This window comes from Balaenoptera physalus, assembly GCF_965194825.1.
Source record: "Balaenoptera physalus genome assembly, chromosome: X".
NCBI lineage: Eukaryota > Metazoa > Chordata > Mammalia > Artiodactyla > Balaenopteridae > Balaenoptera > Balaenoptera physalus.
The window spans coordinates 23,893,357-23,916,454 of NC_138903.1; positions in this window are offsets into that span (position 1 = coordinate 23,893,357).

A 23,098-nucleotide genomic window follows, 5' to 3' on the forward strand; every position below is an offset into this window, starting at 1 on the left:
CTAGCTCTGTTTTTTGCTCTCAAAGTGCTTCGGCTCTTCCAGGTTTTTTGTGTCTCCATACAAATTTTAAATTTTTTTGGGTCTAGTTCTGGAAAAAATGCCATTGGTAATTTGAGAGGGATTGCATTGAATATGTAGATTGCTTTCGTAGTATAGTCATTTTCACAACATTGATTCTTCCAATCCAAGAACATCGTATCACTCTCCATCTGTTTGTATCATCTTCAATTTCCTTCTTCCGTGTCATAGTTTTCAGCATACAGATCTTTTGTCTCCCTAGGTAAGTTTATTCGTAGGTAATTTATTCTTTCTGTTGCAATGGTTAATGGGAGTGTTTCCTTCATTTCTCTTTCAGATTTTTCTTCATTAATGTATAGGAATGCAAGGGATTTCTGTGCATTCATTTTCTATCATGCAACGTTACCAAATCCATGGAGTAGCTCTAGTTGTTTTCTGGTGGCATCTTTAGGATTCTCTAAGTATAGTGTCATGTCATCTGCACAGAGTGACAGTGTTACTTCTTCTTTTCCAACTTGTGTTCCTTTCATTTCTTTTGCTGCTCTGACTGCTGTGGCTAAAACTTCCAAAACTATGTTGAATAATAGTGGTGAGAGTGGTCATCCTTGTTTGTTCCTGATATTAGAGGACATGCTTTCAATTATTCACCATTGAGAATGTTTGCTGTGGGTTTGTCGTATATGGCCTTGATTAAGTGGAGTGAGGTTCCCTCTCTGCCCACTTTCTGGAGGTTTTTTATCAGAAATGTGTGTTGCAATTTGTCACAAGCTTTTCTGCATCGATTGACATGATCATACGTTTTTTCCTCTTCACTTTGTTCATAGGGTGTATCACATTGATTTGCGTATATTGAAGAATCCTTGCATCCCTGGGATCAATCCCACTTGATCATGAGGTATGATACTTTTAATGTGGTATTGGATTCTGTTTGCTACTATTTTGTTGAGCAGCTTTGCATCTATGTTCATCAGTGATATCGGTGTGTAACTTTAGTTCTTTGTACTGTATTTGTCTGGTTTTGGTATCAGGGTGATGGTGGCCTCATAGAAAGAGTTTGGGAGTGTTCCTTCTTCGCCAATTTTTTGGAAGAGTTGGAGAAGGATGGGTGTTAGGTCTTTTCTCCATGTTGGATAGAATTATCCTGTGAAACTACCTGTCCTGGACTTTTGTTTGTTGGACGATTGTTAATCACAGTTGCAAGTTCATTACTCGTCCTGGGTCTGTTCATAGTTTCTATTTTTTCCTGTTTCAGTCTTGGAAGGTTGTACCTGTCTAAGAATTTGTGCATTTCTTCCAGATTGTCCATTTTATCTGCATAGATTTGTTTATAGTAATCTCTTACGAAGTTTTATATTTCTGTGTTGTCCATGGTAACTTCTTTTTCATTTCTAATTTTATTGATTGCAGTCCTCTCCCTCTTTTTCTCGGTGAGTCTGGCTAAAGGTATATCAATATTGTTTACCTTCTCAAAGAACCAGCTTTTACTTTTACTGATCCTTGCTATTGTTTTCTTTGTTGCTATTTCAGTTCTTTCTTTCTTTTTTTTCTGCCTTTTTATTGACAGCCCCAACTACCTTCAGAGTTTGTTGTCTATTTAAGAAATGATCGGTTCAAATGAACATATCTTCTTCCTTTTATCTTATTGTTTTTTGAATTTTTCAATATTATTTTATTTTCTTGTACAATAGGTACTTATTAGTTATCCATTTTATACATATCAGTGTATATATTTGAATCCCAATTTCCGAATTCATCACACAATAACTACCACACCCCCACTTTCCCCCTTTGGTGGCCATACGTGGGTTTTCCACATCTGTGTATCAATTCAATCCTGCAAACCGGTTCATCTGTTCCATTTTTCTAGGTTGCATATATATGCGTTTATATACGATATCTGTTTTTCTCCTTCTGACTGACTTCACTCTGTATGACAGTCTATAGATCCATCCACACCTGTACCAATGAACCAACTTAGTTCCTTTTTATGGCTGAGTAATATTCCATGGTATATATGTACCTCATCTTCTTTATCCATTAGCTTGTGCATGGGCATTTAGGTTGTTTTCATGACCTGGCTATTGTAAATACTGCTACAATGAACATTGGGGTGCATGTGACTTTTAGAACTATGGTTTTCTCTTGGTGTATGCCCTGTAGTGGGTTCTCTGGGTCGTATGGCAATTCTGTTTTTCGTTTTTTAAAGGAACCTCTTTACTGTTCTCCATAGTGGCTGTATCAATTTACATTCCCAACAACAGTGCAAGAGTATTCTCTTTGCTCCACACCCTGTCCAGCAATTGTTGTTTGTTGATTTTCTGATGATGCCCGTTCTAAATGGTGTGAGGTGATACCTCAGTGTAGTTTTGATGTGCATCTCTCTAATAATTAGTGACGTTGAGCAGGTTTTGATGTGCTTGTTGGCCAGCTGTGTGTCTTCTTTGTAGAATTGTCTATTTAGGTCTTCTGCCCATTTTTCGATTGGGTTGTTCGTTTGTTTAATACCGAGCTGCATGAGCTCTTTATATATTTGAGATTAATCCTTAGTCCGTTGATCCGTATGCAAATATTTCTCCCATTCTGCGGGCTGTCCTTTGCTCTTGTTTGTCGTTTCCTGTGTGTAGCAAAAGCTTGTAAGTTTCATTAGGTCCCACTTGTTTCTTTTTGTTTTTATTTCCATTACTCTAGGAGGTGGATTAAAAAATATACTGCCGTGATTTATGCCAAAGCGTGTTATTCCTGTGTTTTCCTCTAAGAGTTTTATAGTATCCTGTCTTACGTTTAGGTCTCTGTTGCATTTTGAGTTGATTTCTGTGTACGGTGTTTGGGAGTGTTCTAATTTCATTCTTTTACATGTGTCTGTCCTGTTTTCCCAGAACCACTTATTGTAGAGACTGTCTTTTCTCCATTGTGGATTCTTGTCTACTTTGTCATAGATTAGTTGACCATAGGTGCGTGGCTTTATCTCTGAGCTTTCTATCCTGTTGCATTGATCTATATTTCTGTTTTTCTGCCAGTTCCATCATGTCTTGATTCCTGTAGCTTTGTAGTACAGTCTGAAGTCGGGCAGTCTGATTCCTCCAGCTCTGTTTTTTGCTCTCAAAGTCCTTCGGCTCTTCCAGGTTTCTTGTGTCTCCATACAAATTTTAAGATTTTTTTGGGTCTAGTTCTGGAAAAAATGCCATTGGTAATTTGAGAGGTATTGCATTGAATATGTAGATTGCTTTCGTAGTATAGTCATTTTCACAACATTGATTCTTCCAATCCAAGAACATCGTATCACTCTCCATCTGTTTGTATCATCTTCAATTTCCTTCTTCCGTGTCATAGTTTTCAGCATACAGATCTTTTGTCTCCCGAGGTAAGTTTATTCATAGGTAATTTATTGTTTCTGTTGCAATGGTTAATGGGAGTGTTTCCTTCATTTCTCTTTCAGATTTTTCTTCATTAATGTATAGGAATGCAAGGGCTTTCTGTGCATTCATTTTCTATCATGCAACGTTAGCAAATCCATGGAGTAGCTCTAGTTGTTTTCTGGTGGCATCTTTAGGATTCTCTAAGTATAGTGTCATGTCATCTGCAAAGAGTGACAGTGTTACTTCTTCTTTTCCAACTTGTGTTCTTTTTATTTCTTTTGGTGCTCTGACTGCTGTGGCTAAAACTTCCAAAACTATGTGGAATAATAGTGGTGAGAGTGGTCATCCTTGTCTTGTTCCTGATATTAGAGGACATGCTTTCAATTATTCACCATTGAGAATGTTTGCTGTGGGTTTGTCGTATATGGCCTTGATTAACTTGAGTGAGGTTCCCTCTCTGCCCACTTACTGGAGGGTTTTTATCATAAATGTGTGTTGAAATTTGTCACAAGCTTTTCTGCATCGATTGACATGATCATATGGATTTTCCTCTTCGCTTTCTTCATAGGGTGTATCACATTGAATTGTGTGTATTGAACAATCCTTGCATCCCTGGGATCAATCCCACTTGATCATGAGGTATGCCACTTTTAATGTGGTATTGGATTCTGTTTGCTACTATTTTGTTGAGCAGCTGCGCATCTATGTTCATCAGTGATATCGGTGTGTAACTTTAGTTTTTTGTACTACCTTTGTCTGCTTTGAGTATCAGGTTGATGGTGGCCTCATAGAAAGAGTTTGGGAGTGTTCCTCCCTTGCCCATTTTTTGGAAGAGTTTGAGAAGGATGGGTGTTAAGTCTTTTCTCCATGTTGGATAGAATTATCCTGTGAAACCATCTGTCCTGGACTTTTGTTTGTTGGACGATTTTCAATCAGAGTTGCAAGTTCATTACTCGAACTGGGTCTGTTCATAGTTTCTATTTTTTCCTGTTTAAGTCTTGGAAGGTTGTACCTTTCTAAGAATTTGTGCATTTCTTCCAGATTGTCCATTTTATCAGCATAGAGTTGCTTCTAGTAGTCTCTTACTAAGTTTTATATTTCTGTGTTGTCCGTGGTAACTTCTTTTTCATTTCTAATCTTATTGATTGCACTCCTCTCCCTCTTTTTCTTGGTGAGTCTGGCTAAAGGTATGTCAATACTGTTTACCTTGTAAAAGAACCAGCTTTTACTTTTATTGATCCTTGCTATTGTTTTCTTTGTTGCTGTTTCAGTTCTTTCTTTCTCTTTTCTCTACCTTTTTATTGACAGCCCCAACTACCTTCAGAGTTTGTTGTCTATTTAGGAAATGATCGGTTCAAATGAACACATCTTCTTCCTTTTATCTTATTGTTTTGTGAATTTTTGAATACTATTTTATATTTTTATATAGCAGGTTCTTATTAGTTATCCATTTTATACATATCAGTGTAAATATTTGAATCCCAATTTCCGAATTCATCACACAACGACTACCACACCACCACTTCCCCCTTTGGTGGCCGTATGTGGGTTCTCCACATCTGTGTATCAATTCAATTCTGCAAACCGATTCATCTGTACCATCTTTCTAGGATGCATATATATGCATTTATATATGGTATCTGTTTTTCTCTTTCTGACTGACTTCACTCTGTATGACAGTCTCTAGATCCATCCACGCCTTTACCACTGAACCAACTTAGTTCCTTTTTATGGCTGAGTAATATTCCATGGTATATACGTACCTCATCTTCCTTATCCATTCGCCTGTGGATGGGCATTTAGGTTGTTTCCATGACCTGGCTATAGTAAATACTACTACAATGAACATTGGGGTGCATGTGACTTTTAGAACTATGGTTTTCTCTTGGTGTATGCCCTGTAGTGGGTTCGCTGGGTCATATGGCAATTCTGTTTTTCGTTTTTTAAGGATCCTCTTTACTGTTCTCCATATTGGCTGTATCAGTTTACTTTCCCAACAACAGTGCAAGAGTATTCTCTTTGCTCCACACCCTGTGCAGCAGTTGTTGTTTGTTGATTTTTCTGATGATGCCCGTTCTAAATGGTGTGAGGTGATACCTCAGTGTAGTTTTGATGTGCATCTCTCTAATAATTAGTGACGTTGAGCAGGTTTTGATGTGTTTGTCGGCCAGCTGTATGTTTTCTTTGGAGAATTGTCTATTTAGGTCTTCTGCCCATTTTTCGATTGGGTTGTTCGTTTGTTTAATACCAAGCTGCATGGGCTCTTTATATATTTTGGCGATTAATCCTTAGTCCGTTGATCCGTACGCAAATATTTTTCCCATTCTGAGGGCTGTCCTTTGGTCTTGCTTGTCGTTTCCTGTGTGTAGCAAAAGCTTTTAAGTTTCATTAGGTCCCACTTGTTTATTTTTGTTTTTATTTCCATTACTCTAGGAGGTGGATTAAAAAAGATCTTGCCGTGATTTATGTCAAAGCGTGTTATTGCTATGTTTTCCTCTAAGAGTTTTATAGTATCCTGTCTTACGTTTAGGTCTCTGTTCCATTTTGAGTTGATTTCTGTGTACGGTGCTTGGGAGTGTTCTAATTTCATTCTTTTACATGTGTCTGTCCAGTTTTCCCAGCACCACTTATTGTAGAGACTGTCTTTTCTCCATTGTGGATTCTTGTCTACTTTGTCATAGATTAGTTGACCATAGGTGCGTGGCTTTATCTCTGGGCTTTCTATCCTGTTGCATTGATCTATATTTCTGTTTTTGTGCCAGTTCCATCATGTCTTGATTACTGTAGCTTTATAGTACAGTCTGAAGTCGGGCAGTCTGATTCCTCTAGCTCTGTTTTTTGCTCTCAAAGTGCTTCGGCTCTTCCAGGTTTTTTGTGTCTCCATACAAATTTTAAATTTTTTTGGGTCTAGTTCTGGAAAAAATGCCATTGGTAATTTGAGAGGGATTGCATTGAATATGTAGATTGCTTTCGTAGTATAGTCATTTTCACAACATTGATTCTTCCAATCCAAGAACATCGTATCACTCTCCATGTGTTTGTATCATCTTCAATTTCGTTCTTCCGTGTCATAGTTTTCAGCATACAGATCTTTTGTCTCCCTAGGTAAGTTTATTCGTAGGTAATTTATTCTTTCTGTTGCAATGGTTAATGGGAGTGTTTCCTTCATTTCTCTTTCAGATTTTTCTTCATTAATGTATAGGAATGCAAGGGATTTCTGTGCATTCATTTTCTATCATGCAACGTTACCAAATCCATGGAGTAGCTCTAGTTGTTTTCTGGTGGCATCTTTAGGATTCTCTAAGTATAGTGTCATGTCATCTGCACAGAGTGACAGTGTTACTTCTTCTTTTCCAACTTGTGTTCCTTTCATTTCTTTTGCTGCTCTGACTGCTGTGGCTAAAACTTCCAAAACTATGTTGAATAATAGTGGTGAGAGTGGTCATCCTTGTTTGTTCCTGATATTAGAGGACATGCTTTCAATTATTCACCATTGAGAATGTTTGCTGTGGGTTTGTCGTATATGGCCTTGATTAAGTGGAGTGAGGTTCCCTCTCTGCCCACTTTCTGGAGGTTTTTTATCAGAAATGTGTGTTGCAATTTGTCACAAGCTTTTCTGCATCGATTGACATGATCATACGTTTTTTCCTCTTCACTTTGTTCATAGGGTGTATCACATTGATTTGCGTATATTGAAGAATCCTTGCATCCCTGGGATCAATCCCACTTGATCATGAGGTATGATACTTTTAATGTGGTATTGGATTCTGTTTGCTACTATTTTGTTGAGCAGCTTTGCATCTATGTTCATCAGTGATATCGGTGTGTAACTTTAGTTCTTTGTACTGTATTTGTCTGGTTTTGGTATCAGGGTGATAGTGGCCTCATAGAAAGAGTTTGGGAGTGTTCCTTCTTCGCCAGTTTTTTGGAAGAGTTGGAGAAGGATGGGTGTTAGGTCTTTTCTCCATGTTGGATAGAATTATCCTGTGAAACTACCTGTCCTGGACTTTTGTTTGTTGGACGATTGTTAATCACAGTTGCAAGTTCATTACTCGTCCTGGGTCTGTTCATAGTTTCTATTTTTTCCTGTTTCAGTCTTGGAAGGTTGTACCTGTCTAAGAATTTGTGCATTTCTTCCAGATTGTCCATTTTATCTGCATAGATTTGTTTATAGTAATCTCTTACGAAGTTTTATATTTCTGTGTTGTCCGTGGTAACTTCTTTTTCATTTCTAATTTTATTGATTGCAGTCCTCTCCCTCTTTTTCTCGGTGAGTCTGGCTAAAGGTATATCAATATTGTTTACCTTCTCAAAGAACCAGCTTTTACTTTTACTGATCCTTGCTATTGTTTTCTTTGTTGCTATTTCAGTTCTTTCTTTCTTTTTTTTCTGCCTTTTTATTGACAGCCCCAACTACCTTCAGAGTTTGTTGTCTATTTAAGAAATGATCGGTTCAAATGAACATATCTTCTTCCTTTTATCTTATTGTTTTTTGAATTTTTCAATATTATTTTATTTTCTTGTACAGTAGGTACTTATTAGTTATCCATTTTATACATATCAGTGTATATATTTGAATCCCAATTTCCGAATTCATCACACAATAACTACCACACCCCCACTTTCCCCCTTTGGTGGCCATACGTGGGTTCTCCACATCTGTGTATCAATTCAATCCTGCAAACCGGTTCATCTGTTCCATTTTTCTAGGTTGCATATATATGCGTTTATATACGATATCTGTTTTTCTCCTTCTGACTGACTTCACTCTGTATGACAGTCTATAGATCCATCCACACCTGTACCAATGAACCAACTTAGTTCCTTTTTATGGCTGAGTAATATTCCATGGTATATATGTACCTCATCTTCTTTATCCATTAGCTTGTGCATGGGCATTTAGGTTGTTTTCATGACCTGGCTATTGTAAATACTGCTACAATGAACATTGGGGTGCATGTGACTTTTAGAACTATGGTTTTCTCTTGGTGTATGCCCTGTAGTGGGTTCTCTGGGTCGTATGGCAATTCTGTTTTTCGTTTTTTAAAGGAACCTCTTTACTGTTCTCCATAGTGGCTGTATCAATTTACATTCCCAACAACAGTGCAAGAGTATTCTCTTTGCTCCACACCCTGTCCAGCAATTGTTGTTTGTTGATTTTCTGATGATGCCCGTTCTAAATGGTGTGAGGTGATACCTCAGTGTAGTTTTGATGTGCATCTCTCTAATAATTAGTGACGTTGAGCAGGTTTTGATGTGCTTGTTGGCCAGCTGTGTGTCTTCTTTGTAGAATTGTCTATTTAGGTCTTCTGCCCATTTTTCGATTGGGTTGTTCGTTTGTTTAATACCGAGCTGCATGAGCTCTTTATATATTTGAGATTAATCCTTAGTCCGTTGATCCGTATGCAAATATTTCTCCCATTCTGCGGGCTGTCCTTTGCTCTTGTTTGTCGTTTCCTGTGTGTAGCAAAAGCTTGTAAGTTTCATTAGGTCCCACTTGTTTCTTTTTGTTTTTATTTCCATTACTCTAGGAGGTGGATTAAAAAATATACTGCCGTGATTTATGTCAAAGCGTGTTATTCCTGTGTTTTCCTCTAAGAGTTTTATAGTATCCTGTCTTACGTTTAGGTCTCTGTTGCATTTTGAGTTGATTTCTGTGTACGGTGTTTGGGAGTGTTCTAATTTCATTCTTTTACATGTGTCTGTCCTGTTTTCCCAGAACCACTTATTGTAGAGACTGTCTTTTCTCCATTGTGGATTCTTGTCTACTTTGTCATAGATTAGTTGACCATAGGTGCGTGGCTTTATCTCTGAGCTTTCTATCCTGTTGCATTGATCTATATTTCTGTTTTTCTGCCAGTTCCATCATGTCTTGATTCCTGTAGCTTTGTAGTACAGTCTGAAGTCGGGCAGTCTGATTCCTCCAGCTCTGTTTTTTGCTCTCAAAGTCCTTCGGCTCTTCCAGGTTTCTTGTGTCTCCATACAAATTTTAAGATTTTTTGGGGTCTAGTTCTGGAAAAAATGCCATTGGTAATTTGAGAGGTATTGCATTGAATATGTAGATTGCTTTCGTAGTATAGTCATTTTCACAACATTGATTCTTCCAATCCAAGAACATCGTATCACTCTCCATCTGTTTGTATCATCTTCAATTTCCTTCTTCCGTGTCATAGTTTTCAGCATACAGATCTTTTGTCTCCCGAGGTAAGTTTATTCATAGGTAATTTATTCTTTCTGTTGCAATGGTTAATGGGAGTGTTTCCTTCATTTCTCTTTCAGATTTTTCTTCATTAATGTATAGGAATGCAAGGGCTTTCTGTGCATTCATTTTCTATCATGCAACGTTAGCAAATCCATGGAGTAGCTCTAGTTGTTTTCTGGTGGCATCTTTAGGATTCTCTAAGTATAGTGTCATGTCATCTGCAAAGAGTGACAGTGTTACTTCTTCTTTTCCAACTTGTGTTCTTTTTATTTCTTTTGCTGCTCTGACTGCTGTGGCTAAAACTTCCAAAACTATGTGGAATAATAGTGGTGAGAGTGGTCATCCTTGTCTTGTTCCTGATATTAGAGGACATGCTTTCAATTATTCACCATTGAGAATGTTTGCTGTGGGTTTGTCGTATATGGCCTTGATTAACTTGAGTGAGGTTCCCTCTCTGCCCACTTACTGGAGGGTTTTTATCATAAATGTGTGTTGAAATTTGTCACAAGCTTTTCTGCATCGATTGACATGATCATATGGATTTTCCTCTTCGCTTTCTTCATAGGGTGTATCACATTGAATTGTGTGTATTGAACAATCCTTGCATCCCTGGGATCAATCCCACTTGATCATGAGGTATGCCACTTTTAATGTGGTATTGGATTCTGTTTGCTACTATTTTGTTGAGCAGCTGCGCATCTATGTTCATCAGTGATATCGGTGTGTAACTTTAGTTCTTTGTACTGTATTTGTCTGGTTTTGGTATCAGGGTGATGGTGGCCTCATAGAAAGAGTTTGGGAGTGTTCCTTCTTCGCCAATTTTTTGGAAGAGTTGGAGAAGGATGGGTGTTAGGTCTTTTCTCCATGTTGGATAGAATTATCCTGTGAAACTACCTGTCCTGGACTTTTGTTTGTTGGACGATTGTTAATCACAGTTGCAAGTTCATTACTCGTCCTGGGTCTGTTCATAGTTTCTATTTTTTCCTGTTTCAGTCTTGGAAGGTTGTACCTGTCTAAGAATTTGTGCATTTCTTCCAGATTGTCCATTTTATCTGCATAGATTTGTTTATAGTAATCTCTTACGAAGTTTTATATTTCTGTGTTGTCCGTGGTAACTTCTTTTTCATTTCTAATTTTATTGATTGCAGTCCTCTCCCTCTTTTTCTCGGTGAGTCTGGCTAAAGGTATATCAATATTGTTTACCTTCTCAAAGAACCAGCTTTTACTTTTACTGATCCTTGCTATTGTTTTCTTTGTTGCTATTTCAGTTCTTTCTTTCTTTTTTTTCTGCCTTTTTATTGACAGCCCCAACTACCTTCAGAGTTTGTTGTCTATTTAAGAAATGATCGGTTCAAATGAACATATCTTCTTCCTTTTATCTTATTGTTTTTTGAATTTTTCAATATTATTTTATTTTCTTGTACAGTAGGTACTTATTAGTTATCCATTTTATACATATCAGTGTATATATTTGAATCCCAATTTCCGAATTCATCACACAATAACTACCACACCCCCACTTTCCCCCTTTGGTGGCCATACGTGGGTTCTCCACATCTGTGTATCAATTCAATCCTGCAAACCGGTTCATCTGTTCCATTTTTCTAGGTTGCATATATATGCGTTTATATACGATATCTGTTTTTCTCCTTCTGACTGACTTCACTCTGTATGACAGTCTATAGATCCATCCACACCTGTACCAATGAACCAACTTAGTTCCTTTTTATGGCTGAGTAATATTCCATGGTATATATGTACCTCATCTTCTTTATCCATTAGCTTGTGCATGGGCATTTAGGTTGTTTTCATGACCTGGCTATTGTAAATACTGCTACAATGAACATTGGGGTGCATGTGACTTTTAGAACTATGGTTTTCTCTTGGTGTATGCCCTGTAGTGGGTTCTCTGGGTCGTATGGCAATTCTGTTTTTCGTTTTTTAAAGGAACCTCTTTACTGTTCTCCATAGTGGCTGTATCAATTTACATTCCCAACAACAGTGCAAGAGTATTCTCTTTGCTCCACACCCTGTCCAGCAATTGTTGTTTGTTGATTTTCTGATGATGCCCGTTCTAAATGGTGTGAGGTGATACCTCAGTGTAGTTTTGATGTGCATCTCTCTAATAATTAGTGACGTTGAGCAGGTTTTGATGTGCTTGTTGGCCAGCTGTGTGTCTTCTTTGTAGAATTGTCTATTTAGGTCTTCTGCCCATTTTTCGATTGGGTTGTTCGTTTGTTTAATACCGAGCTGCATGAGCTCTTTATATATTTGAGATTAATCCTTAGTCCGTTGATCCGTATGCAAATATTTCTCCCATTCTGCGGGCTGTCCTTTGCTCTTGTTTGTCGTTTCCTGTGTGTAGCAAAAGCTTGTAAGTTTCATTAGGTCCCACTTGTTTCTTTTTGTTTTAATTTCCATTACTCTAGGAGGTGGATTAAAAAATATACTGCCGTGATTTATGTCAAAGCGTGTTATTCCTGTGTTTTCCTCTAAGAGTTTTATAGTATCCTGTCTTACGTTTAGGTCTCTGTTGCATTTTGAGTTGATTTCTGTGTACGGTGTTTGGGAGTGTTCTAATTTCATTCTTTTACATGTGTCTGTCCTGTTTTCCCAGAACCACTTATTGTAGAGACTGTCTTTTCTCCATTGTGGATTCTTGTCTACTTTGTCATAGATTAGTTGACCATAGGTGCGTGGCTTTATCTCTGGGCTTTCTATCCTGTTGCATTGATCTGTATTTCTGTTTTTCTACCAGTCCCATCATGTCTTGATTCCTGTAGCTTTGTAGTACAGTCTGAAGTCGGGCAGTCTGATTCCTCCAGCTCTGTTTTTTGCTCTCAAAGTCCTTCGGCTCTTCCAGGTTTCTTGTGTCTCCATACAAATTTTAAGATTTTTTTGGGTCTAGTTCTGGAAAAAATGCCATTGGTAATTTGAGAGGGATTGCATTGAATATGTAGATTGCTTTCGTAGTATAGTCATTTTCACAACATTGATTCTTCCAATCCAAGAACATCGTATCACTCTCCATCTGTTTGTATCATCTTCAATTTCCTTCTTCCGTGTCATAGTTTTCAGCATACAGATCTTTTGTCTCCCGAGGTAAGTTTATTCATAGGTAATTTATTCTTTCTGTTGCAATGGTTAATGGGAGTGTTTCCTTCATTTCTCTTTCAGATTTTTCTTCATTAATGTATAGGAATGCAAGGGCTTTCTGTGCATTCATTTTCTATCATGCAACGTTAGCAAATCCATGGAGTAGCTCTAGTTGTTTTCTGGTGGCATCTTTAGGATTCTCTAAGTATAGTGTCATGTCATCTGCAAAGAGTGACAGTGTTACTTCTTCTTTTCCAACTTGTGTTCTTTTTATTTCTTTTGCTGCTCTGACTGCTGTGGCTAAAACTTCCAAAACTATGTGGAATAATAGTGGTGAGAGTGGTCATCCTTGTCTTGTTCCTGATATTAGAGGACATGCTTTCAATTATTCACCATTGAGAATGTTTGCTGTGGGTTTGTCGTATATGGCCTTGATTAACTTGAGTGAGGTTCCCTCTCTGCCCACTTACTGGAGGGTTTTTATCATAAATGTGTGTTGAAATTTGTCACAAGCTTTTCTGCATCGATTGACATGATCATATGGATTTTCCTCTTCGCTTTCTTCATAGGGTGTATCACATTGAATTGTGTGTATTGAACAATCCTTGCATCCCTGGGATCAATCCCACTTGATCATGAGGTATGCCACTTTTAATGTGGTATTGGATTCTGTTTGCTACTATTTTGTTGAGCAGCTGCGCATCTATGTTCATCAGTGATATCGGTGTGTAACTTTAGTTTTTTGTACTACCTTTGTCTGCTTTGAGTATCAGGTTGATGGTGGCCTCATAGAAAGAGTTTGGGAGTGTTCCTCCCTTGCCCATTTTTTGGAAGAGTTTGAGAAGGATGGGTGTTAAGTCTTTTCTCCATGTTGGATAGAATTATCCTGTGAAACCATCTGTCCTGGACTTTTGTTTGTTGGACGATTTTCAATCAGAGTTGCAAGTTCATTACTCGAACTGGGTCTGTTCATAGTTTCTATTTTTTCCTGTTTCAGTCTTGGAAGGTTGTACCTTTCTAAGAATTTGTGCATTTCTTCCAGATTGTCCATTTTATCAGCATAGAGTTGCTTCTAGTAGTCTCTTACTAAGTTTTATATTTCTGTGTTGTCCGTGGTAACTTCTTTTTCATTTCTAATCTTATTGATTGCACTCCTCTCCCTCTTTTTCTTGGTGAGTCTGGCTAAAGGTATGTCAATACTGTTTACCTTGTAAAAGAACCAGCTTTTACTTTTATTGATCCTTGCTATTGTTTTCTTTGTTGCTGTTTCAGTTCTTTCTTTCTCTTTTCTCTACCTTTTTATTGACAGCCCCAACTACCTTCAGAGTTTGTTGTCTATTTAGGAAATGATCGGTTCAAATGAACACATCTTCTTCCTTTTATCTTATTGTTTTGTGAATTTTTGAATACTATTTTATATTTTTATATAGCAGGTTCTTATTAGTTATCCATTTTATACATATCAGTGTAAATATTTGAATCCCAATTTCCGAATTCATCACACAACGACTACCACACCACCACTTCCCCCTTTGGTGGCCGTATGTGGGTTCTCCACATCTGTGTATCAATTCAATTCTGCAAACCGATTCATCTGTACCATCTTTCTAGGATGCATATATATGCATTTATATATGGTATCTGTTTTTCTCTTTCTGACTGACTTCACTCTGTATGACAGTCTCTAGATCCATCCACGCCTTTACCACTGAACCAACTTAGTTCCTTTTTATGGCTGAGTAATATTCCATGGTATATACGTACCTCATCTTCCTTATCCATTCGCCTGTGGATGGGCATTTAGGTTGTTTCCATGACCTGGCTATAGTAAATACTACTACAATGAACATTGGGGTGCATGTGACTTTTAGAACTATGGTTTTCTCTTGGTGTATGCCCTGTAGTGGGTTCGCTGGGTCATATGGCAATTCTGTTTTTCGTTTTTTAAGGATCCTCTTTACTGTTCTCCATATTGGCTGTGTCAGTTTACTTTCCCAACAACAGTGCAAGAGTATTCTCTTTGCTCCACACCCTGTGCAGCAGTTGTTGTTTGTTGATTTTTCTGATGATGCCCGTTCTAAATGGTGTGAGGTGATACCTCAGTGTAGTTTTGATGTGCATCTCTCTAATAATTAGTGACGTTGAGCAGGTTTTGATGTGTTTGTCGGCCAGCTGTATGTTTTCTTTGGAGAATTGTCTATTTAGGTCTTCTGCCCATTTTTCGATTGGGTTGTTCGTTTGTTTAATACCAAGCTGCATGGGCTCTTTATATATTTTGGCGATTAATCCTTAGTCCGTTGATCCGTACGCAAATATTTTTCCCATTCTGAGGGCTGTCCTTTGGTCTTGCTTGTCGTTTCCTGTGTGTAGCAAAAGCTTTTAAGTTTCATTAGGTCCCACTTGTTTATTTTTGTTTTTATTTCCATTACTCTAGGAGGTGGATTAAAAAAGATCTTGCCGTGATTTATGTCAAAGCGTGTTATTGCTATGTTTTCCTCTAAGAGTTTTATAGTATCCTGTCTTACGTTTAGGTCTCTGTTCCATTTTGAGTTGATTTCTGTGTACGGTGCTTGGGAGTGTTCTAATTTCATTCTTTTACATGTGTCTGTCCAGTTTTCCCAGCACCACTTATTGTAGAGACTGTCTTTTCTCCATTGTGGATTCTTGCCTCCTTTGTCTTAGATTAGTTGACCATAGGTGCGTGGCTTTATCTCTGGGCCTTCTATCCTGTTGGATTGATCTATATTTCTGTTTTTGTGCCAGTCCCATCCTGTCTTGATTCCTGTAGCTTTGTAGTACTGTCTGAAGTCGGGCAGTCTGATTCCTCCAGCTCTGTTTTTTTCCCTCAAAGTGCTTCGTCTCTTCAGTGTTTTTTGTGTCTCCATACAAATTTTAAGATTTTTTAGTTCTAGTTCTGGAAAGAATGCCATTGGTAATTTGAGAGGGATTGCATTGAATATGTAGATTGCTTTCGTAGTATAGTCATTTTCACAACATTGATTCTTCCAATCCAAGAACATGGTATCTCTCTCCATGTGTTTGTATCATCTTCAATTTCGTTCTTCAGTGTAATAGTTTTCAGCATACAGATCTTTTGTCTCCCTACGTAGGTTTATTCCTAGGTATTTTATTCTTTCTGTTGTAATGGTTAATGGGAGTGTTTCCTTCATTTCTCTTTCAGAATTTTTTTCATTAATGTATTGGAATGCAAGGGATTTCTGTGCATTCATTTTCTATCGTGCAACGTTACCAAATCCATGGATTAGCTCTAGTAGTTTTCTGGTGGCATCTTTAGGATTCTCTAAGTATAGTGTCATGTCATCTGCATAGAGTGACAGTGTTACTTCTTTCCCAACTTGTGTTCCGTTTATTTCTTTTGCTGCTCTGACTGCTGTGGCTAGAACTTCCAAAACTATGTGGAATAATATTGGTGAGAGTGGTCATCCTTGTGTTGTTCCTCATATTAGAGGACATGCTTTCAGTTTTTCACCATTGAGGATGTTTGCTGTGGGTTTGTCGTATATGGCCTTGATTAACTTGAGTGAGGTTCCCTCTCTGCCCACTTTCTGGAGTGATTTTATCAGAAATGTGTGTTGAAATTTGTTACAAGCTTTTCTGCATCTATTTACATGATCATACGTTTTTTCCTCTTCGCTTTGTTAATAGGGTGTATCACATTGATTTTCGTATATTGAAGAATCCTTGCATCCCTGGAATTAATCCCACTTGATCATGAGGTATGATACTTTTAATGTGGTATTGGATTCTCTTTGCTACTATTTTGCTGAGCAACTTTGCATCTATGTTCATCAGTGATATCAGTGTGTAACTTTAATTTTTTGTACTACCTTTGTCTCGTTTCGGTATCAGGGTGAGGGTAGCCTCATAGAAAGCGTTTGGGAGTGTTCCTCCCTTTCCCATTTTTTGGAAGAGTTTGAGAAGGATGGGTGTTAAGTCTTTTCTCCATGTTGGATAGAATTAACCTGTGAAACCACCAGTCCTGGACTTTTGTTTGTTGGACGATTTTCAATCAGAGTTGCAAGTTCATTACTCGTACTGGGTCTGTTCATAGTTTCTATTTTTTCCTGGTTCAGTCTTGGAAGGTTGTACCTGTCTAAGAATTTGTGCATTTCTTCCAGATTGTCCATTTTATCAGCATAGAGTTGCTTGTAGTAGTCTCTTACGAAGTTTCATAGTTCTCTGTTGTCCGTGGTAACTTCTTTTTCATTTCTAATTTTATTGATTGCAGTCCTCTCCCTCTTTTTCTCGGTGAGTCTGGCTAAAGGTATATCAATATTGTTTACCTTCTCAACGAACCAGCTTTTACTTTTATAGATCCTTGCTATTGTTTTCTTTGTTGCTGTTTCAGTTCTTTTTTTCTTTTTTCTCTACCTTTTTACTGACAACCCCAACTACCTTCAGAGTTTGTTGTCTATTTAGGAAATGATCGGTTCAAATGAACACATCTTCTTCCTTTTCTCTTATTGTTTTTTGAATTTTTGAATATTATTTTATATTTTTATACAGCACGTACTTATTAGTTATCCATTTTATACATATCAGTGTATATATGTCAATCCCAATTTCCCAATTCATCACACAACGACTACCACAGCCCCACTTTCCCCCTTTGGTGGCCATACGTGGATTCTCCACATCTGTGTATCAATTCAATCCTGCAAACCGGTTCATCTGTACCATCTTTCTAGGTTGCATATATATGCGTTTATATACGGTATCTGTTTTTCTCTTTCTGACTGACTTCACTCTGTATGACAGTCTCTAGATCCATCCACGCCTGTACCACTGAACCAACTTAGTTCCTTTTTATGGCTGAGTAATATTCCATGGTATATATGTACCTCATCTTCTTTATCCATTCGCCTGTGGATGGGCATTTAGGTTGTTTCCATGACCTGGCTATAGTAAATACTGCTTCAATGAACATTGGGGTGCATGTGACTTTTAGAACTATGGTTTTCTCTTGGTATATGCCCTGTAGTGGGTTCGCTGGGTCGTATGGCAATTTTGTTTTTCGTTTTTGAAGGAACCTCTTTACTGTTCTCCATAGTGGCTGTATCAGTTTATATTCCCAACAGCAGTGCAAGTGTATTCTCTTTGCTCCACACCCTGTCCAGCAATTGTTGTTTGTTGATTTTCTGATGATGCCCGTTCTAAATGGTGTGAGGTGATACCTCAGTGTAGTTTTGATGTGCATCTCTCTAATAATTAGTGACGTTGAGCAGGTTTTGATGTGCTTGTTGGCCAGCTGTGTGTCTTCTTTGTAGAATTGTCTATTTAGGTCTTCTGCCCATTTTTCGATTGGGTTGTTCGTTTGTTTAATACCGAGCTGCATGAGCTCTTTATATATTTGAGATTAATCCTTAGTCCGTTGATCCGTATGCAAATATTTCTCCCATTCTGCGGGCTGTCCTTTGCTCTTGTTTGTCGTTTCCTGTGTGTAGCAAAAGCTTGTAAGTTTCATTAGGTCCCACTTGTTTCTTTTTGTTTTTATTTCCATTACTCTAGGAGGTGGATTAAAAAATATACTGCCGTGATTTATGTCAAAGCGTGTTATTCCTGTGTTTTCCTCTAAGAGTTTTATAGTATCCTGTCTTACGTTTAGGTCTCTGTTGCATTTTGAGTTGATTTCTGTGTACGGTGTTTGGGAGTGTTCTAATTTCATTCTTTTACATGTGTCTGTCCTGTTTTCCCAGAACCACTTATTGTAGAGACTGTCTTTTCTCCATTGTGGATTCTTGTCTACTTTGTCATAGATTAGTTGACCATAGGTGCGTGGCTTTATCTCTGAGCTTTCTATCCTGTTGCATTGATCTATATTTCTGTTTTTCTGCCAGTTCCATCATGTCTTGATTCCTGTAGCTTTGTAGTACAGTCTGAAGTCGGGCAGTCTGATTCCTCCAGCTCTGTTTTTTGCTCTCAAAGTCCTTCGGCTCTTCCAGGTTTCTTGTGTCTCCATACAAATTTTAAGATTTTTTGGGGTCTAGTTCTGGAAAAAATGCCATTGGTAATTTGAGAGGTATTGCATTGAATATGTAGATTGCTTTCGTAGTATAGTCATTTTCACAACATTGATTCTTCCAATCCAAGAACATCGTATCACTCTCCATCTGTTTGTATCATCTTCAATTTCCTTCTTCCGTGTCATAGTTTTCAGCATACAGATCTTTTGTCTCCCGAGGTAAGTTTATTCATAGGTAATTTATTCTTTCTGTTGCAATGGTTAATGGGAGTGTTTCCTTCATTTCTCTTTCAGATTTTTCTTCATTAATGTATAGGAATGCAAGGGCTTTCTGTGCATTCATTTTCTATCATGCAACGTTAGCAAATCCATGGAGTAGCTCTAGTTGTTTTCTGGTGGCATCTTTAGGATTCTCTAAGTATAGTGTCATGTCATCTGCAAAGAGTGACAGTGTTACTTCTTCTTTTCCAACTTGTGTTCTTTTTATTTCTTTTGCTGCTCTGACTGCTGTGGCTAAAACTTCCAAAACTATGTGGAATAATAGTGGTGAGAGTGGTCATCCTTGTCTTGTTCCTGATATTAGAGGACATGCTTTCAATTATTCACCATTGAGAATGTTTGCTGTGGGTTTGTCGTATATGGCCTTGATTAACTTGAGTGAGGTTCCCTCTCTGCCCACTTACTGGAGGGTTTTTATCATAAATGTGTGTTGAAATTTGTCACAAGCTTTTCTGCATCGATTGACATGATCATATGGATTTTCCTCTTCGCTTTCTTCATAGGGTGTATCACATTGAATTGTGTGTATTGAACAATCCTTGCATCCCTGGGATCAATCCCACTTGATCATGAGGTATGCCACTTTTAATGTGGTATTGGATTCTGTTTGCTACTATTTTGTTGAGCAGCTGCGCATCTATGTTCATCAGTGATATCGGTGTGTAACTTTAGTTCTTTGTACTGTATTTGTCTGGTTTTGGTATCAGGGTGATGGTGGCCTCATAGAAAGAGTTTGGGAGTGTTCCTTCTTCGCCAATTTTTTGGAAGAGTTGGAGAAGGATGGGTGTTAGGTCTTTTCTCCATGTTGGATAGAATTATCCTGTGAAACTACCTGTCCTGGACTTTTGTTTGTTGGACGATTGTTAATCACAGTTGCAAGTTCATTACTCGTCCTGGGTCTGTTCATAGTTTCTATTTTTTCCTGTTTCAGTCTTGGAAGGTTGTACCTGTCTAAGAATTTGTGCATTTCTTCCAGATTGTCCATTTTATCTGCATAGATTTGTTTATAGTAATCTCTTACGAAGTTTTATATTTCTGTGTTGTCCGTGGTAACTTCTTTTTCATTTCTAATTTTATTGATTGCAGTCCTCTCCCTCTTTTTCTCGGTGAGTCTGGCTAAAGGTATATCAATATTGTTTACCTTCTCAAAGAACCAGCTTTTACTTTTACTGATCCTTGCTATTGTTTTCTTTGTTGCTATTTCAGTTCTTTCTTTCTTTTTTTTCTGCCTTTTTATTGACAGCCCCAACTACCTTCAGAGTTTGTTGTCTATTTAAGAAATGATCGGTTCAAATGAACATATCTTCTTCCTTTTATCTTATTGTTTTTTGAATTTTTCAATATTATTTTATTTTCTTGTACAGTAGGTACTTATTAGTTATCCATTTTATACATATCAGTGTATATATTTGAATCCCAATTTCCGAATTCATCACACAATAACTACCACACCCCCACTTTCCCCCTTTGGTGGCCATACGTGGGTTCTCCACATCTGTGTATCAATTCAATCCTGCAAACCGGTTCATCTGTTCCATTTTTCTAGGTTGCATATATATGCGTTTATATACGATATCTGTTTTTCTCCTTCTGACTGACTTCACTCTGTATGACAGTCTATAGATCCATCCACACCTGTACCAATGAACCAACTTAGTTCCTTTTTATGGCTGAGTAATATTCCATGGTATATATGTACCTCATCTTCTTTATCCATTAGCTTGTGCATGGGCATTTAGGTTGTTTTCATGACCTGGCTATTGTAAATACTGCTACAATGAACATTGGGGTGCATGTGACTTTTAGAACTATGGTTTTCTCTTGGTGTATGCCCTGTAGTGGGTTCTCTGGGTCGTATGGCAATTCTGTTTTTCGTTTTTTAAAGGAACCTCTTTACTGTTCTCCATAGTGGCTGTATCAATTTACATTCCCAACAACAGTGCAAGAGTATTCTCTTTGCTCCACACCCTGTCCAGCAATTGTTGTTTGTTGATTTTCTGATGATGCCCGTTCTAAATGGTGTGAGGTGATACCTCAGTGTAGTTTTGATGTGCATCTCTCTAATAATTAGTGACGTTGAGCAGGTTTTGATGTGCTTGTTGGCCAGCTGTGTGTCTTCTTTGTAGAATTGTCTATTTAGGTCTTCTGCCCATTTTTCGATTGGGTTGTTCGTTTGTTTAATACCGAGCTGCATGAGCTCTTTATATATTTGAGATTAATCCTTAGTCCGTTGATCCGTATGCAAATATTTCTCCCATTCTGCGGGCTGTCCTTTGCTCTTGTTTGTCGTTTCCTGTGTGTAGCAAAAGCTTGTAAGTTTCATTAGGTCCCACTTGTTTCTTTTTGTTTTAATTTCCATTACTCTAGGAGGTGGATTAAAAAATATACTGCCGTGATTTATGTCAAAGCGTGTTATTCCTGTGTTTTCCTCTAAGAGTTTTATAGTATCCTGTCTTACGTTTAGGTCTCTGTTGCATTTTGAGTTGATTTCTGTGTACGGTGTTTGGGAGTGTTCTAATTTCATTCTTTTACATGTGTCTGTCCTGTTTTCCCAGAACCACTTATTGTAGAGACTGTCTTTTCTCCATTGTGGATTCTTGTCTACTTTGTCATAGATTAGTTGACCATAGGTGCGTGGCTTTATCTCTGGGCTTTCTATCCTGTTGCATTGATCTGTATTTCTGTTTTTCTACCAGTCCCATCATGTCTTGATTCCTGTAGCTTTGTAGTACAGTCTGAAGTCGGGCAGTCTGATTCCTCCAGCTCTGTTTTTTGCTCTCAAAGTCCTTCGGCTCTTCCAGGTTTCTTGTGTCTCCATACAAATTTTAAGATTTTTTTGGGTCTAGTTCTGGAAAAAATGCCATTGGTAATTTGAGAGGGATTGCATTGAATATGTAGATTGCTTTCGTAGTATAGTCATTTTCACAACATTGATTCTTCCAATCCAAGAACATCGTATCACTCTCCATCTGTTTGTATCATCTTCAATTTCCTTCTTCCGTGTCATAGTTTTCAGCATACAGATCTTTTGTCTCCCGAGGTAAGTTTATTCATAGGTAATTTATTCTTTCTGTTGCAATGGTTAATGGGAGTGTTTCCTTCATTTCTCTTTCAGATTTTTCTTCATTAATGTATAGGAATGCAAGGGCTTTCTGTGCATTCATTTTCTATCATGCAACGTTAGCAAATCCATGGAGTAGCTCTAGTTGTTTTCTGGTGGCATCTTTAGGATTCTCTAAGTATAGTGTCATGTCATCTGCAAAGAGTGACAGTGTTACTTCTTCTTTTCCAACTTGTGTTCTTTTTATTTCTTTTGCTGCTCTGACTGCTGTGGCTAAAACTTCCAAAACTATGTGGAATAATAGTGGTGAGAGTGGTCATCCTTGTCTTGTTCCTGATATTAGAGGACATGCTTTCAATTATTCACCATTGAGAATGTTTGCTGTGGGTTTGTCGTATATGGCCTTGATTAACTTGAGTGAGGTTCCCTCTCTGCCCACTTACTGGAGGGTTTTTATCATAAATGTGTGTTGAAATTTGTCACAAGCTTTTCTGCATCGATTGACATGATCATATGGATTTTCCTCTTCGCTTTCTTCATAGGGTGTATCACATTGAATTGTGTGTATTGAACAATCCTTGCATCCCTGGGATCAATCCCACTTGATCATGAGGTATGCCACTTTTAATGTGGTATTGGATTCTGTTTGCTACTATTTTGTTGAGCAGCTGCGCATCTATGTTCATCAGTGATATCGGTGTGTAACTTTAGTTTTTTGTACTACCTTTGTCTGCTTTGAGTATCAGGTTGATGGTGGCCTCATAGAAAGAGTTTGGGAGTGTTCCTCCCTTGCCCATTTTTTGGAAGAGTTTGAGAAGGATGGGTGTTAAGTCTTTTCTCCATGTTGGATAGAATTATCCTGTGAAACCATCTGTCCTGGACTTTTGTTTGTTGGACGATTTTCAATCAGAGTTGCAAGTTCATTACTCGAACTGGGTCTGTTCATAGTTTCTATTTTTTCCTGTTTCAGTCTTGGAAGGTTGTACCTTTCTAAGAATTTGTGCATTTCTTCCAGATTGTCCATTTTATCAGCATAGAGTTGCTTCTAGTAGTCTCTTACTAAGTTTTATATTTCTGTGTTGTCCGTGGTAACTTCTTTTTCA